The sequence below is a fragment of the Echiichthys vipera genome (assembly GCF_963691815.1).
Source record: "Echiichthys vipera genome assembly, chromosome: X".
In the NCBI taxonomy this organism is placed as follows: Eukaryota; Metazoa; Chordata; class Actinopteri; order Perciformes; family Trachinidae; genus Echiichthys; species Echiichthys vipera.
In genome coordinates, this window is record NC_139825.1 from 45117757 (window position 1) to 45132525 (window position 14769).

General features: G+C 36.5%; 1 protein-coding gene across 1 annotated transcript in view; it reads left to right on the top strand.

The window, feature by feature from the left end:
• Nucleotides 1–3288: 3288 nt before the first annotated feature.
• Nucleotides 3289–14769, top strand: part of asip1 (agouti signaling protein 1) — a 34366-nt gene continuing 22885 nt past the window's right edge. The window contains exon 1 of the mRNA XM_083938841.1: nt 3289–3553. The gene's annotated coding sequence lies outside the window, so the exon portion shown is untranslated. The remainder of the gene's footprint in view (nt 3554–14769) is intronic.

The following is a 14769-nucleotide window of genomic DNA, read 5'->3' on the forward strand; positions in this document are numbered from 1 at the left end:
CTTCCCTTTCCCGGGCCACATTAACCAGCTCTAACTGGGGGATCCTGAGGCGTTCCCAGGCCAGTGTGGAGATATAATCTCTCCACCTGGTCCTGGGTCTTCCCTGAGGCCTCCTCCCAGCTGGACGTGCCTGGAACACCTCCCTAGGGAGGCGCCCAGGGTTCATCCTTACTAGATGATCCTGAACCACCTCAACTCTGGCTCCTTTCAACACAAAGGAGCAGCGGCTCTACTCCGAGTTCCTCACAGATGCTGAACTTCTCCCCCTATTAATGATTAGATTAACGAGATATTGGATCATAATGCACAGGCTGTGTGCGAGTGTGTGTGCAGATGTTTTGATATAGTTTTGCTGTTGTTAAAGGTGGATCCTTATTATTTCAGCGTAGAGGCATGTGAGAAAAAAAAGTAGGATTCAAGGCAACTCTCAGTGAGGAACTGATGTACACGTGTAACATGTAACGGTCATTTTGGGGGCGAAGGATTTAAGTATATTTGTAAAATACTTTTTTATCATTCTCGTATCTCAAAGAGGCTTTTGGGAGACAGTGCATAATTTGATCAATCAGTGCATTTATGAATAGTAAATCCTTATTTAGGCACCCGAGGGACCTGAAACGCAACAAAATACCTGAACTATGTGTGTGCTGTTTAAGACGTTCAGGCCGGCTAATTTAGAAATAAATGTCTTTTGTTGTTTTTCGTGGTTTACCATTGTATTATTTATCTATCTATTTATGAACATTCAGGTACTGACTGGCTGATCTGAAAACAGCAGGTAAGATGACTTTTATGGTGTCTGGAATAAAAGAAAAGCATTTAAACTCATCTATACCTCAACACCCCCCACCTGTCGTAGTCTACTACATATTATCTTTGCAGGACGGATATCGTAAAGTCCTTTGTTAAGAAATTATAATTTTGTTGTGACCTGTGAAAACGTGACAACAAAACACCGAATCAAAATTAAAACAGAAACTATAAAACATGCACAGTAAAGGTTTTTTTAACACTATATATTATATATACCATATTTTGAGTTATGCTAGCTGTCGGTTAGTCGGTCGGTCTACGATCCACGATCCGCGATCCATGATCCACGATCCACGATCCTAGATCCACGATCCTAGATCCACGATCCTAGATCCACGATCCACAATCCATGATCCTAGATCCACGATCCTAGATCCATGATCCGCGATCCACGATCCAAGATCCGCGATCCACGATCCACGATCCGCGATCCACGATCCAAGATCCGCGATCCACGATCCGCGATCCACGATCCATGATCCACGATCCTAGATCCATGATCCGCGATCCACGATCCAAGATCCATGATCCATGATCCACGATCCTAGATCCACGATCCACGATCCACGACCCTAGATCCACGATCCTAGATCCACGATCCACGATCCGCGATCCGCGATTCACGATCCAAGATCCAAGATCCACGATCCACGTTTCACGATCCACGATCCTAGATCCACGATCCTAGATCCACGATCCTAGATCCATGATCCACGATCCTAGATCCATGATCCACGATCCTAGATCCACGATCCTAGATCCATGATCCACGATCCTAGATCCATGATCCACGATCCTAGATCCATGATCCGCGATCCACGATCCACGATCCTAGATCCACGATCCAAGATCCACGATCCAACATTTTCCTCTAGACACTGATATTAAGATTCAGTACCATGACATTTCGCAGAGACACTTCTGGTCCACAAATAATGATGATGTCCTTAATTTTTACCATTAGTGAAATGTCTTGATGAACTTTTAGATGATTTACTAGAAAATGTGGTACATTCATTATGTCCTTCCATCCATTTAGCACAATGTATTCTCAACAACAGGTTCATGTAAAATGGTACAAAAAGTTCTGCACAAAAATTCCTATATGTTACGAAACGGGCAATGGAAGTCGACCACAGCGGTTGCTTTTTGCTTTTTTGTGGTGGGGAAACGAACCCTGCTCGCCCGGTCTTGTCTGTCCTGTCCACAGGGACCCGTCCACCTCACCAACCTGCCTCCTTAAGTAGAGATCTGCAGTCTTATATGTCCCCTGCTTTTAATACGAGGAATACACACAAAATACTGCGCATTACTTTTAGTTGTTATGTACGAAAAGTGCATGAGAACAACCTGTCTAATGCCATCTTCAGGTCACAATAGGGTTGGGCAGCCTGGTCTCACCAAAAGGCGTGTGAATGACACGCTATTTCTCTCAAGCCATCTTGCGTATAATTACAACGCATGTCATGATTTTTGCGTGTCATTTCACGCCATTTAGTCTCAATTGACTTGTATTGTGCAGAGATGGCGTTGTCATTTCACACACAAATGTCATTCAGGGAAAACCCACGTGTTCATATTTCTCCGAAGTGGTGGAGCTTTCTGTCAGAGGGTTGTTTTTAAATCAATATTTCATGTGAAGGACGGCTGAAATAACGGGCGTGAAATGCCCTAACCCTTAACCCTGACCCTAACCCCTATCCCTAACCCTAACCCTGGGGAACTACGGGCGTTAAATGACACGCGGAAAGCTTAATATGAAAGTAATGAAAAGTGGCGTGCTATTTATACGCCCTCCCATGAGACCACGTAGGGTTGGGTGAAAGGGCTTAAATCCTGTATCCTGATATTGGTAATTTAATTGCTCAAGAACACTATACAGTATATCACCATGCAGCATGTTTGCTGGTACTTCAATAGATGAATAATGAAATAACTTTAAGGTAAAGTCTATTTTTTGTAAACTCAGACAAATAATAATTCAGAACTTTTAGAAATTCGAGTCCGTATGTGCTTGTTATTATCAGTTTAGATGATGTAAGAATGCATCACAATATTTAAATAAGTGGTTTCATCACAATACGATTCCACTGGAAGACGATAAATCATCATATTGAGCTATCGTGTAGCCGTACAGTACACAGTCACACAATAACTGAGTGTCACAGACGGATCAAACAGGTGAAAGGGAGGAATTTTCCTTAAAGGCCAATGTCGGCCTCCGATATGGGCTATGAGGTAACATCTACCAGAGGCAGCACATCACAAGAGGGTCTGGTTCACATTTATTTGCCCATCTTCTGCATAATTTGACCTTTCCCATCCCCCAACCCACTGCAGTGCTGGTCCCGCCTCCAGTATAAACCTCCCAATATGTCTTCATCATCAGCAGCAGAGCAAGGTACTGCTACTTAAGCAGAGGGAAAAGAAGAAACAGAGGACGGGGGGGTGGGGGGGTTAAAGGCAGTTTGGAGAAGAAAAAAAAACTTAATAGAGAGAGCAAGAGAATCGGAGAGAAGGGGAAATATAGACAGCGAGAGAGGAAAAGTGCAAAAACAAGATAAAAGCCGCAAAATCATAGGTGAAGTGCAGAAAGAGGGAGGGAGGACGGGAACAGTAGAGTGGTGACTTCTGGACCAAAGAGGCAGAGAAATAAAGACGTGTGGCTAGAAAGAAAAAGGCGAAAGAAGAGCGCTATAGAAACTGAGAGTGTGATAGACAGCTGACCCGGAAACTACAGGTAAGGCCAACAGATATTTTGTCCTTAACTGGTCAAGTTTAAACATATTCAGGAAATTGTTTGAGCGACGTAATGCACGAGCGAAGAAAGCACAACACAGAGAGGCTCAAGCTCTTATAGCATGTATGGGAAATAACAACACACACTTCTTTTATGGTCCTCATGCCTGGATACCGTGATGGTAGAGAACGAAATGTTGCATTTAGTTGAAGTCATCCTCTCTGAGCTTGTTAACAACATTTTTTTCCTGTGTGCAAACTGCTTTGAAAGGGTTTCCCCAGCTGTGGCCTGTAAAGTTAGGCTGGGTGCAACTCATTAAGTTACACAATTAAAATAAAAATCTGGGACAAATGAGGCAAAGCTGTCACAGTTAAACTGAAAGAAGCTGTTTTTTTTAATGTGTCTAAATGTTCTCGTCACTTCTGTGATGTGAGGTTGATCAGGAACATTTAGATAACCTTTTACAGTGAATCCCAGTTGAAGTAAATCCATTTCTTTACCTCTTTATATGATTAATGTTTACTATAACGTGCAGCAAATATGAGCATATTCTTCCTGAATGAGTTCGAAGCAATGCACAGACACTGTTAGGGCTCCATCTATCGACTGCACAGTCTTGGTTTGTTATCAGCAATCTCTTACGAACGTCTCGACAGCCTTGCTAAAATGAAAAGAGGAAAGGGAGGAAAGAAAGCAGTTGCACTTGTACGCGCTCTAAAAATATATTTAAAGGACTTAGCAGAGTTTTAGCAGGAACAGCATGTTGTTATTCTAACACAATTTCTGATCAGAGATAAGAACCTGTTCTGGACCGCGGTCAAAGCTGCTGCACTGAAAACATTTTTAAACGCAGGATTCAGTTTGATATGAAACATGCGCCGTCGACACACACACACACACACACACACACGCACACACACACACACACACACACACACACACACACTGTGTTCATAGGATGATAAGATAAAATAAACTTTAATCGATCCCACACTTGGGAAAAATCACGTTAGAGCAGCTCAAGAGTTTAGAAAAGCAAAGGAAAAACAGTGACTGAAATATGAAACGGACAGAAATACAGATAAGATTAAAAAGACATTTGACTTTTTACATATATGTAAACAATGGACGATGTTCTATACAATGGATCTATACAATGTATATCTATACATATATATATAATCTATACAATGGACGATGATGCATGTTGTGTATATGCTGATCTGGACTATCTATAATTGCAATACACGCATGATGTGAAGCAGTATCATACTTACAAAATATAAATATAAATAGAATAGCAAAGAATACATGCACAGAATTGCACGGGATAGTTTGTATAACATCTGCATTTATTATATCCTATTATAAATTTAGTCTTCGTAGTCTTAGTAAAAGCGCACTTTAACTCCACAAATACATTTATTATATTTTCAAACACTGATCAAATGTCAAGGAGCTGTTTCATGACTGTGTTTAATCTCTGCAACCAAAAGTTTTACAGACATTTAATTAAAAAAAGTCAATGAAACACTGCGTTTTGAGAGTGTTTCAACAATTTAACTCATACAGAAGGTAAAAAATATATCACATATTTGAATTTAAAATAAGTCACGCAAGAAATTAAATGAGGACTTATAACACAGCCGACCCAGTTAAATGATCTGCAATGGTTGCTACGCCAGGATTGTTACTTTTTTAAGCAAGATAAATGATCAACCATGTTAAATTGTACAGTTTTGTATGTGATTTATATCCAGTTATTATATTTTCTTCTTTTGCAAAACTAATTTGAAGCTACTCATAAGTATGCCAGTCAAAGCATGAGAGTAAAACAGTTTTAATGTATTAAAGTAAATACTGCACAAAATATTAATCTTTCTCACGGTGTGTGTTACGACCCGGCTCATGGGGAAAAGGGAAGCAACATAAACCAGAATGTTTTTGGTAAAATAGCAACTTATTTATTTGCAGAACAACAAAAAGAACAGGGAAAAGCGCAAATCAAAGAAATAAATATAACTTAAAGAGGTCTCTCCAAACTGAGAGGTAACCAGTTCCAAAAAGATCCAATTCAACAATAAACAGAAAACACAAAATAAGCAGCACCCTCTCAAACCTCGTGTCTCTAACATCAAAGTGCTACAGCGGCAATGAAAACAACAAATGTGCGTTAGCAAACACAGCACTATGATTTTGCAGGGCTTGTCCTGTGATTCCTGCACGTTGATTAAATCAGAAAATCCATTTTCGTTCAAAGCAAACAACACCAGGAAATACTTTATACCTGCACATGCATGTGCATTTTCAGTTCAACAGCAGTTTAAATTGATTAGATACTAAATAAAATAGAAATTGTGACGTTTTATGTATAATTCACAATATAAAAAACATGCATTGTTATAACTCATGTGATGTTTATCTGTAATTATAGAGTAAAAACAACATTAGAGTTAAAGATTTAGTTGTAAAACATCCGCATTATAAAGTATAGAGTGCACGTTTATGATTTAGCTGCAATGCACAATGATAAAAAGGGATATACTGTAGATATCTTTTAATTAACAATCATCTCTGTGTCTGAAATATTGTATTAAATTATAGCGTTGGTGCCTGCAGCGACATATGTTACATGATGGTTATCACGAACGCTGGGTAAAGAATGTCTTTTCAGTCAGCAACTTGATGGTTGACTGAAGTTATCCCTCGAAAGCAGAATCCTACGGCACACATGACACATGAATAAAACACATGTTTTACATTTTTGTGTTATTATCATAATCGACATCTAACAAAGACAATTCAGAGGATCAGAGGAATCGATGTGATCTTACCCTGACCTTTGAACAATTATGTCCAGATGTGAAACTTTGTGCTTTCTGCTGTGAAAAGCAGATAAAAGTCGGTGCCGTCATGCGACTGTTTTCTTTATGGGCTGTCGAGAGTGTGTGGCGACGGTACCGTACTAAAGAAGATTGAACAACTAGCTGAATGGTTGGATTGAAACATTTTTAAATTTAAAATATTACTAAATTATATATAAGTTTTTACTGATTCAGAATAATCAGGTTACGCAGAAAATTGTGTTTTTGGTTAAACACAAAATTGCGCTTTCATGCACTTGTAGTATCCTGGTTTTGTAATAATATGGTTTTTATGGCTTATTTATTGTGTGTGTGTGTGTGTGTGTGTGTGTGTGTGCATGTGTGCGTGTGTGTGTGTGTGTGTGTGGATTGAAACATTTTAAAATTTGATATATTAACAAATTATATATCAGTTTTTACCGAAGAAGGATTCAAAATAATGAGGTTACGCAGAAAATTGTGTTTTTGGTTAAACACAAAATTGCGCTTTCATGCACTTGTAGTATCCTGGTTTTGTCATAATATGGTTTTTATCGCTTATTTATTTCAGTGTATAAGAGATACAAGATACTGCTCCCTGACTGTGTGTGTGTGTGTGTGTGTGTGTGTGTGTGTGTGCGTGTCTGTGTCTCTCTGTGTGTGTATGTGTGTGTGTGCGTGTCTGTGTGTGTATGTGTGTGTCTGTGTCTGTGTGTGTGTGTGTGTGTGTGTCTGTGTCTGTCTGTGTATGCGTGTGTGTGTGTGTGTGTGTGTGTGTGTGTGTGTGCGTGTCTGTGTCTGTCTGTGTGTGTGTGTGTGTGTGTGCGTGTCTGTGTGTGTGTGTGTGTGTGTGTGTGTGTTATTTAGACTTTTTGCGGCCATTTAGGTGTCAGTCTTTTTCAGACTATCCATTGTTAAAACTGCTTCACAGAGATATTTTCCTTCTCGGAGCTTTTGTGGATGAAAGCTAACCTGACTCCGCCAGATGAGTTGATTTTCATTATTCGCATTTGCTCAGCATATCCATCTGGGAACTCTCATGAATTTACGGATCAAAGGCCCAATTTCAGGAGCCCGGTCCATATTCAACAGAAGGATCCAGAGAAACAACACTGATTGGTTCGGTCGCTGGGCAAACTTCTCCAAATTTTCTCTGCCTCACGTTACCAGACTGATCTGAGAGTAGAAAACAGTGGTAGTAATGTCCTAGTTTTGTAATAATATGGTTTTTATGGCTTATTTATTTCAGTGTATAAGAGATACAAGATACTGCTCCCTGACTGTGTGTGCGTGTGTGTGTGTGTGTGTGTGTGTGTGTGTGTGTGTGTTATTTAGACTTTTTGCGGCCATTTAGGTGTCAGAGTATTCACAGGTAAAACTGCTTCACAGAGTAATTTTCCTTCTCTGAGCTTTTTTTTTTCCTGCTCGTTAAAAAAGCTGATTTGAAATCCGACTTTCTTTTGGCGAAATCAACTTTACTTTGTAGAGATTTCAGCCTTTTTCCCGGTCTCTGTTTTTAAACATGCTGAACATATTATTGACGCTGTGAACTCACATTAAAAGACATGGTTAGGTTAAGGCAACTTAGGGTTAGGGAAAAGATTGTGGTTGCAGTTAAAATAGGTGCGTTTGTAACATAACCACCATGACATGAAAGGCACATGCACCGCAGTCTCCTGGGTGAGAGTCTTGTTGCCCGGTTTGTCACATCCACCGCCACAACCTGCCTTCATATCCGGAGTTTGGTGCTCTTAATCCTGGAACACTTGCTCTGAGTATCTAGTATCACCGCGGACGGGTTTACAGTTTAAAGCCAGATGCATTTGGCATCCTTGTGCGTCAGTGCCAACGGTATTTGATGTCCTGGGAATGAGAACAAGCTGGAAATTAACCATAGGAAACTGGGTCCCTCGTGTAAATGTTGTCTTAAAGAGAAGTGTTGTCATATTCTTTATTTGTAGTGAAACTATTAAAACCAACAATATACTGATCCTTGAGCACATTGAGCTTCACAGCGCCTCGTCAAAATCCTACGGGGGAAGTGACAAAAATGACGTCGGTGTTTTGTAGAGTCCGCGGTAGACTAGTGAAGCAAATTGCCTTTTCCTAAGCACTTTTTCTCGGCTTTGATGGATCATGAGGTCAAGGAAAGACAAGGACAAATGCATAAAAGACGCCTGTTCTCGACTCCACTTACACATTCGTCTACGTAATCATGCGATGACGGATGTTCTTGAGGTGTGTGTGAGCTGTTGTAAAGCAACAATGTTCAGAATTGGACTAAAAAAGCTTGGTTAGATTCTTCACTCTGTGCATTCTCACCGTGTTGATTCATGCAGCTTCTTTAAACGTAGAAAAACTTCATTATCGTTTCATTTTCCATCATATTGTGGATGAATCATGGCTCTCTATCTCTGTAGTTAATGTTTTGAAGCAGTCGGTGTATGCAAGGCTACTGTTGTAGTGAGTTTTATCTTAGCTTTCCTTTTTATTTACGTACCTTATTTTGCCATACTTTTTATCTTATTTTGCATTATTGTAACTATGTCTATTCTGGTGCTCAGTGCAAAATAGGTGCGTTTGTAACATAACGACCATGACATGAAAGGCACATGCACCGCAGTCTCCTGGGTGAGAGTCTTGTTGCCCGGTTTGTCACATCCCCCGCCACAACCTGCCTTCATATCCGGAGTTTGGTGCTCTTAATCCTTGAACACTTGCTCTGAGTATCTAGTATCACCGCGGACGGGTTTACGGTTGAAAGCCAGATGCATTTGGCATCCTTGTGCGTCAGTTGTAGTGAGTTTTATCTTAGCTTTCCTTTTTATTCACGTTCCTTATTTTTCCATACTTTTTATCTTATTTTGCGTTATCGTTACTATGTCTATTCTAGTGCTCAGTGCATGTTATTTTCTTGCGGATACTTCATTTTGTTGTTTACGTTCCTTACTTTTGCACACTTGTGGATTGAGCTGTAGTTTATTTGTGGTATGAAATAGTGTGTTATTACCCTCCTGTCCACTCATGTTCCCACATGAATCCCAGTTAGTATGGTTTAATAAAAGATATGAATAACATGGTAGGCCTACAAATCTACCCACATGATTACTTTCAGGTGGGTGGAATAATTAATGAGAATAATAAATATATTTTTAAATATTTATTACACCTGCTGCTGCTTTAACGCACCAGGAACAGCAGCGGCAGCATCTTCATTGGTTATTTCAGCAGCTAAACCTATTATTTTTGTTGTTTTACAAAAATGTCCCATGATATTTGATATCACTGTGCACATATAAACATTTAGCAGCCTTTATATTTATAAAGTAAATGAAGAAAACACTCATCAATACAATAAATAATTAAAAATAAATGTTGTTGCCTACAGGGACTGGTGGAGTAGGAGTGAAATGTGTCAAACAGGAAAAGGGGAAATAAGACTTCTTAGCAACATGATGTCTTTAATTTAAGATTTTGAAACTTAATAATAATAATAATAATAATTATAATAATAATAATGATAATATGTGCTAGTTGTACACACACACGCAGCTCTAACACCATCTGAATCCACTTGCAGCCAGCATACCCAGCTAAATTAATTATTTTCTGCGGTTTAGAAACCACAGTGTGAATGGTTGCCTGTCTCTGTTTGTCTCTATGTGTCCTGTGATGGACTGGCGTCCTGTCCAGGGTGTACCCCCCCTCACGCCCGGGATCGGCTCCAGCACCCCGCGACCCTGACAGGGACAAGCGGTTGAAGATGAATGAATGAATGAATGGTTTAGAAACCCATATGGCTTCTGCATTATGGTAAATTATATGTACGAACAGCTACGGGCGGCAGTAGCTCAGTCCATCAGTGACTTGGCTGAATGGAGTGTGGACTGGTGGCTGGAGAGGTGCCAGTTCATCTCCTGGGCACTGCCGAGGTGTTGTTGAGCAAGGCACCGAACCCCCAACTGCTCGGGGCGCCGGTCACTGGCAGCCCCCTCGCTCTAACATCTCTCCATTAATTGCATGTATATAGGTCCTGTGTGTGCATGTGTGTGTATTTCGGGCCTGTGTGTGTGTAATATGAAAAAATAGAGTGAAACATGAATTTCCCCATCGAGGGACGAATAAAGGAATTCTTCTTCTTCTTCTACAAAATTGTGCATCGCTTTAAATGTTGCTGCCGCATTAAATTGTGGGACAGCCTTTCCTTTGGTAAAGGATGGTCCAGTGCATCGTCTGCTAAAGGAGGTAATTAAGGACGCTCTGGCTTTCTTATCACTTGGACAGTTTGACCCGCTCTTATCATGGCTGCCACTTCCTGTTTATACTTCTGGGTCTTTTCACAGTTACTTCAACCGCAGCTCTTCGTCTTTCTCACGTTACTTTGAGACATAAAACCCATTTAAATTATTATTTTTTTTAAAGTTGTGTCCAATTCAGACTCACCCCGTGGAGTGTGTTTGACATCCTGACGTGATTTATGAAATATAAACAGTTTGAAGAGTAGGACTACGTGGTCTCATGGGAGGGCGTATAAATAGCACGCCACTTTTCATGACTTTCATGACTTTTCACGTGCATGTCTACGCATATTAAGCTTTTCGCGTGTCATTTAACGCCCGTAGTTCCCCAGGGTTAGGGTCAGGGTTAGGGGTTAGGGTTAGGGTTAGGGAATTTCACGCCCGTTATTTCAGCCATCCTTCACATGAAATATTGATTTAAAAACAACGCTCTGACAGAAAGCTCCACCACTTCGTATTTCTCCGCAAGGTGGCGGAGAAATACCAACATGTGGGTTTTCCCTCAATGACATTTGTGCGTCAAATGACAACGCCATCTCTGCACAATACAAGTCAATTGAGACTAAATGGCGTGAAATGACACGCAAAAATCATGACATGCGTTGTAATTATACGCGAGATTGCTTGAGAGAAATAGCGTGTCATTCACACGCCTTTTGGTGAGACCAGGCTGGTGTTTCCCGTAGAAAAGACTGGCTGAGTAGGAGGTTTATTTTTAATATGCTGGATGACATGAAAGAAAAACCACTTTGTCACGTTGTTCTTAAGATAATTGAAGTCAGATATTATGTTTAAGTGTTTAAATAACAAGGAAACATCAGAAAATGTTACAGGAAGCCGAAGGAATTAAAGAAGAAATGCCTTTTTTTGAGGATTACTCTGCTGATTATAATGATTTACGTCTACCTGTGGAAGCACTAACACATGAAAGGCGAGCAGCCCAATACGTCACAGATGTGATTTATCCTCCTGATGTCGGCCTGAAGTCTCTCGTCCTCAGACCTTAAAGTTTACTTTAAAGCTGCTTCATTAAGCAAGTAACTGATTTCTACATCTGATCTTCTCCGACCTGCGTCAATAGTTCTTCCATGCAGGGTATTTTCCACACTTTGACTTTTCCAGGATCATAAAGTAAAGTAGGAGATCCGTAGCGTCGTTCTGTGGTGTGCGGAGGAATTATTGGTTTTTAAAGGTGCATAAAATATTCACAGAGTGGCTTGAAGGCAAATTGTAGTATTTTAAGCGTTACATAAAAGTTTTTTTTATAATAAAACACATATATTGTGCTTAAATAGACATGAAATTACTTGATACACAGACAGAAAATATACAATTATAATAGAATACGAAAAAAAGAATTCAATCTTAATGAAACATTGTTTTCCTATATAGAAGAAGAAGAAGAACTTACATTTGAACTTACACTGATTATGATTTTATGTATTTTTAATTTGCCTTCTTGAGCTAATTGTGCTGCACATTCAACAATTAATGCAGTATGCCAATAATAACATATCATACAAATAAAACCTATGGAAATAAATAATACTATGATTATAAAGTAAAAGCAAAATACGTCTGAAAGAGCGAAAGCTTTCAAATAAAGGGTCAAACCTGAATATAATTAAAAAATAATTAAGATTTACATAGAAAATAAGCTATTTTATAAAAAATGCATTTGTTCTGAGCAGATTAGATTTAAATGTGTAAACATAATTTATAATAATAATAAAAACCATCATTAATAAAACTTAATAATCCTAATATACTATTATGTTGGTTAAGATGATGAGATGTTAGCTTAAAGACAAATTGTAGTATTTTAAGCGTTACATAAAGAATAAAACACATATATATTGTAGTAAAATAGACATGAATTTACTTGATACACAGACAGAAAATATACAATTATAATAGAATACAGAAAAAGGGAATTCAATCTTAATTAAACATTGTTTTCCTATAAAACATTTGAACTCACACTGATTTTATGTATTTTGAATTTGCCTTCCTGAGCTCACTTTGCTGCACATTCAACATTTAATACAATATACTAATAATAACATTTAATACCATAAATAACATATAATAAATAATACTATGAATATAAAGTAAAAGCAAAATACGTCTGAAAGAGCGAAAGCTTTCAAATAAAGGGTCAAACCTGAATATAATTAAAAAATAATTAAGATTTACATAGAAAATAAGCTATTTTATAAAGAATGCATTTGTTTTGAGCAGATTAGATTTAAAATTAGATTCAAAGTGATTCAAAAATAATAATAAAAACCATCATTAATAAAAACAATAATCCTAATATAATATTATTTTGGTTAAAATGAAATTACACTGATTATAATTTCATGTATTTTGAATTTTCCTTCCTAAGCTAATTGAGCTGCACATTCAACATTTAATACAATATGCTAATAATAACATATAATACCATATATTACATATAATAAATAATAATATGAATATAAAGTAAAAGCAAAAAGAGCGAAAGCTTTCAAATAAAAGGTCAAACCTGAATATAAATAAAAAATAATTAAGATTTACATAGAAAATAAGCTATTTTATAAAGAATGTATTTGTTTTGAGCAGATTAGATTTAAATATGTAAACATAATTTACAATAATAATAAAAACCAATAATAATAAAACAATAATCCTAATATAATATTTTTTGGGTTAAGATGAACTTGTTATATATTTCACAGTGTTATTTTACATGAGCTCACTTTGCTGCACATTCAACATTTAATACAGTAAGCTAATAATAACATATAATACCATAAATAACATATAATAAATAATAATATGAATATAAAGTAAAAGCAAAATACGTCTGAAAGAGCGAATGCTTTCAAATAAAGGGTCAAATCTGAATATAATTAAAAAATAATTAAGATTTACATAGAAAATAAGCTATTTTATAAAGAATGCATTTGTTTTGAGCAGATTAGATTTAAAATTAGATTCAAAGTGATTCAAAAATAATAATATAAACCATCTTTAATAAAAACAATAATCCTAATATACAATTTTTTGGGTTAAGATGAACTTGTTATATATTTCGCAGTGTTATTTTACATGAGCTCACTTTGCTGCACATTCAACATTTAATACACTAAGCTAATAATAACATATAATACCATAAATAACATATAATAAATAATACTATGAATATAAAGTAAAAGCAAAATACGTCTGAAAGAGCGAAAGCTTTCAATTAAAAGGTCAAACCTGAATATAATTAAAACATAATTAAGATTTACATAGAAAATAAGCTATTTTATAAAGAATGCATTTGTTTTGAGCAGATTAGATTTAAATGTGTAAACATAATTTATAATAATAATAAAAAACAATATTAATAAAAGAATAATAAAATAATAATAATATATAATATTTTTTTGAGTTAAGATGAACTTGTTGTGTTATGTAAACATAATTTACAATAATAATAAAAACAATATTAATCAAACAATCCTAATATAATAATATATATAATATATAATATTAAAAAATAATTATGATTTACATAGAAAATAAGCTATTTTATAGAGAATGCATTTGTTTTGAGCAGATTAGATTTAAAATTAGATTCAAAGTGATTAAAAAATAATAATATAAACCATCATTAATAAAAACAATAATCCTAATATAATATTATTTTGGTTAAGATGAAATTACACTGATTATAATTTTATGTATTTTTAATTTGCCTTCTTGAGCTCACTTTGCTGCACATTCAACATTTAATACAGTAAGCTAATAATAACATATAATACCATATATAACATAAAATAAATAATAATATGAATATAAAGTAAAAGCAAAAAGAGCGAAAGCTTTCAATTAAAGGGTCAAACCTGAATATAATTAAAAATTAATTAAGATTTACATAGAAAATAAGCCATTTTATAAAAAATGCATTTGTTTTGAGCAGATTAGATTTAAATGTGTAAACATAATTTACAATAATAATAAAAAACAATATTATTAAAAGAATAATATAATATTATTTTGGTTAAGATGAGCTTTTTATATATTTCACAGTGTTATTTTACAT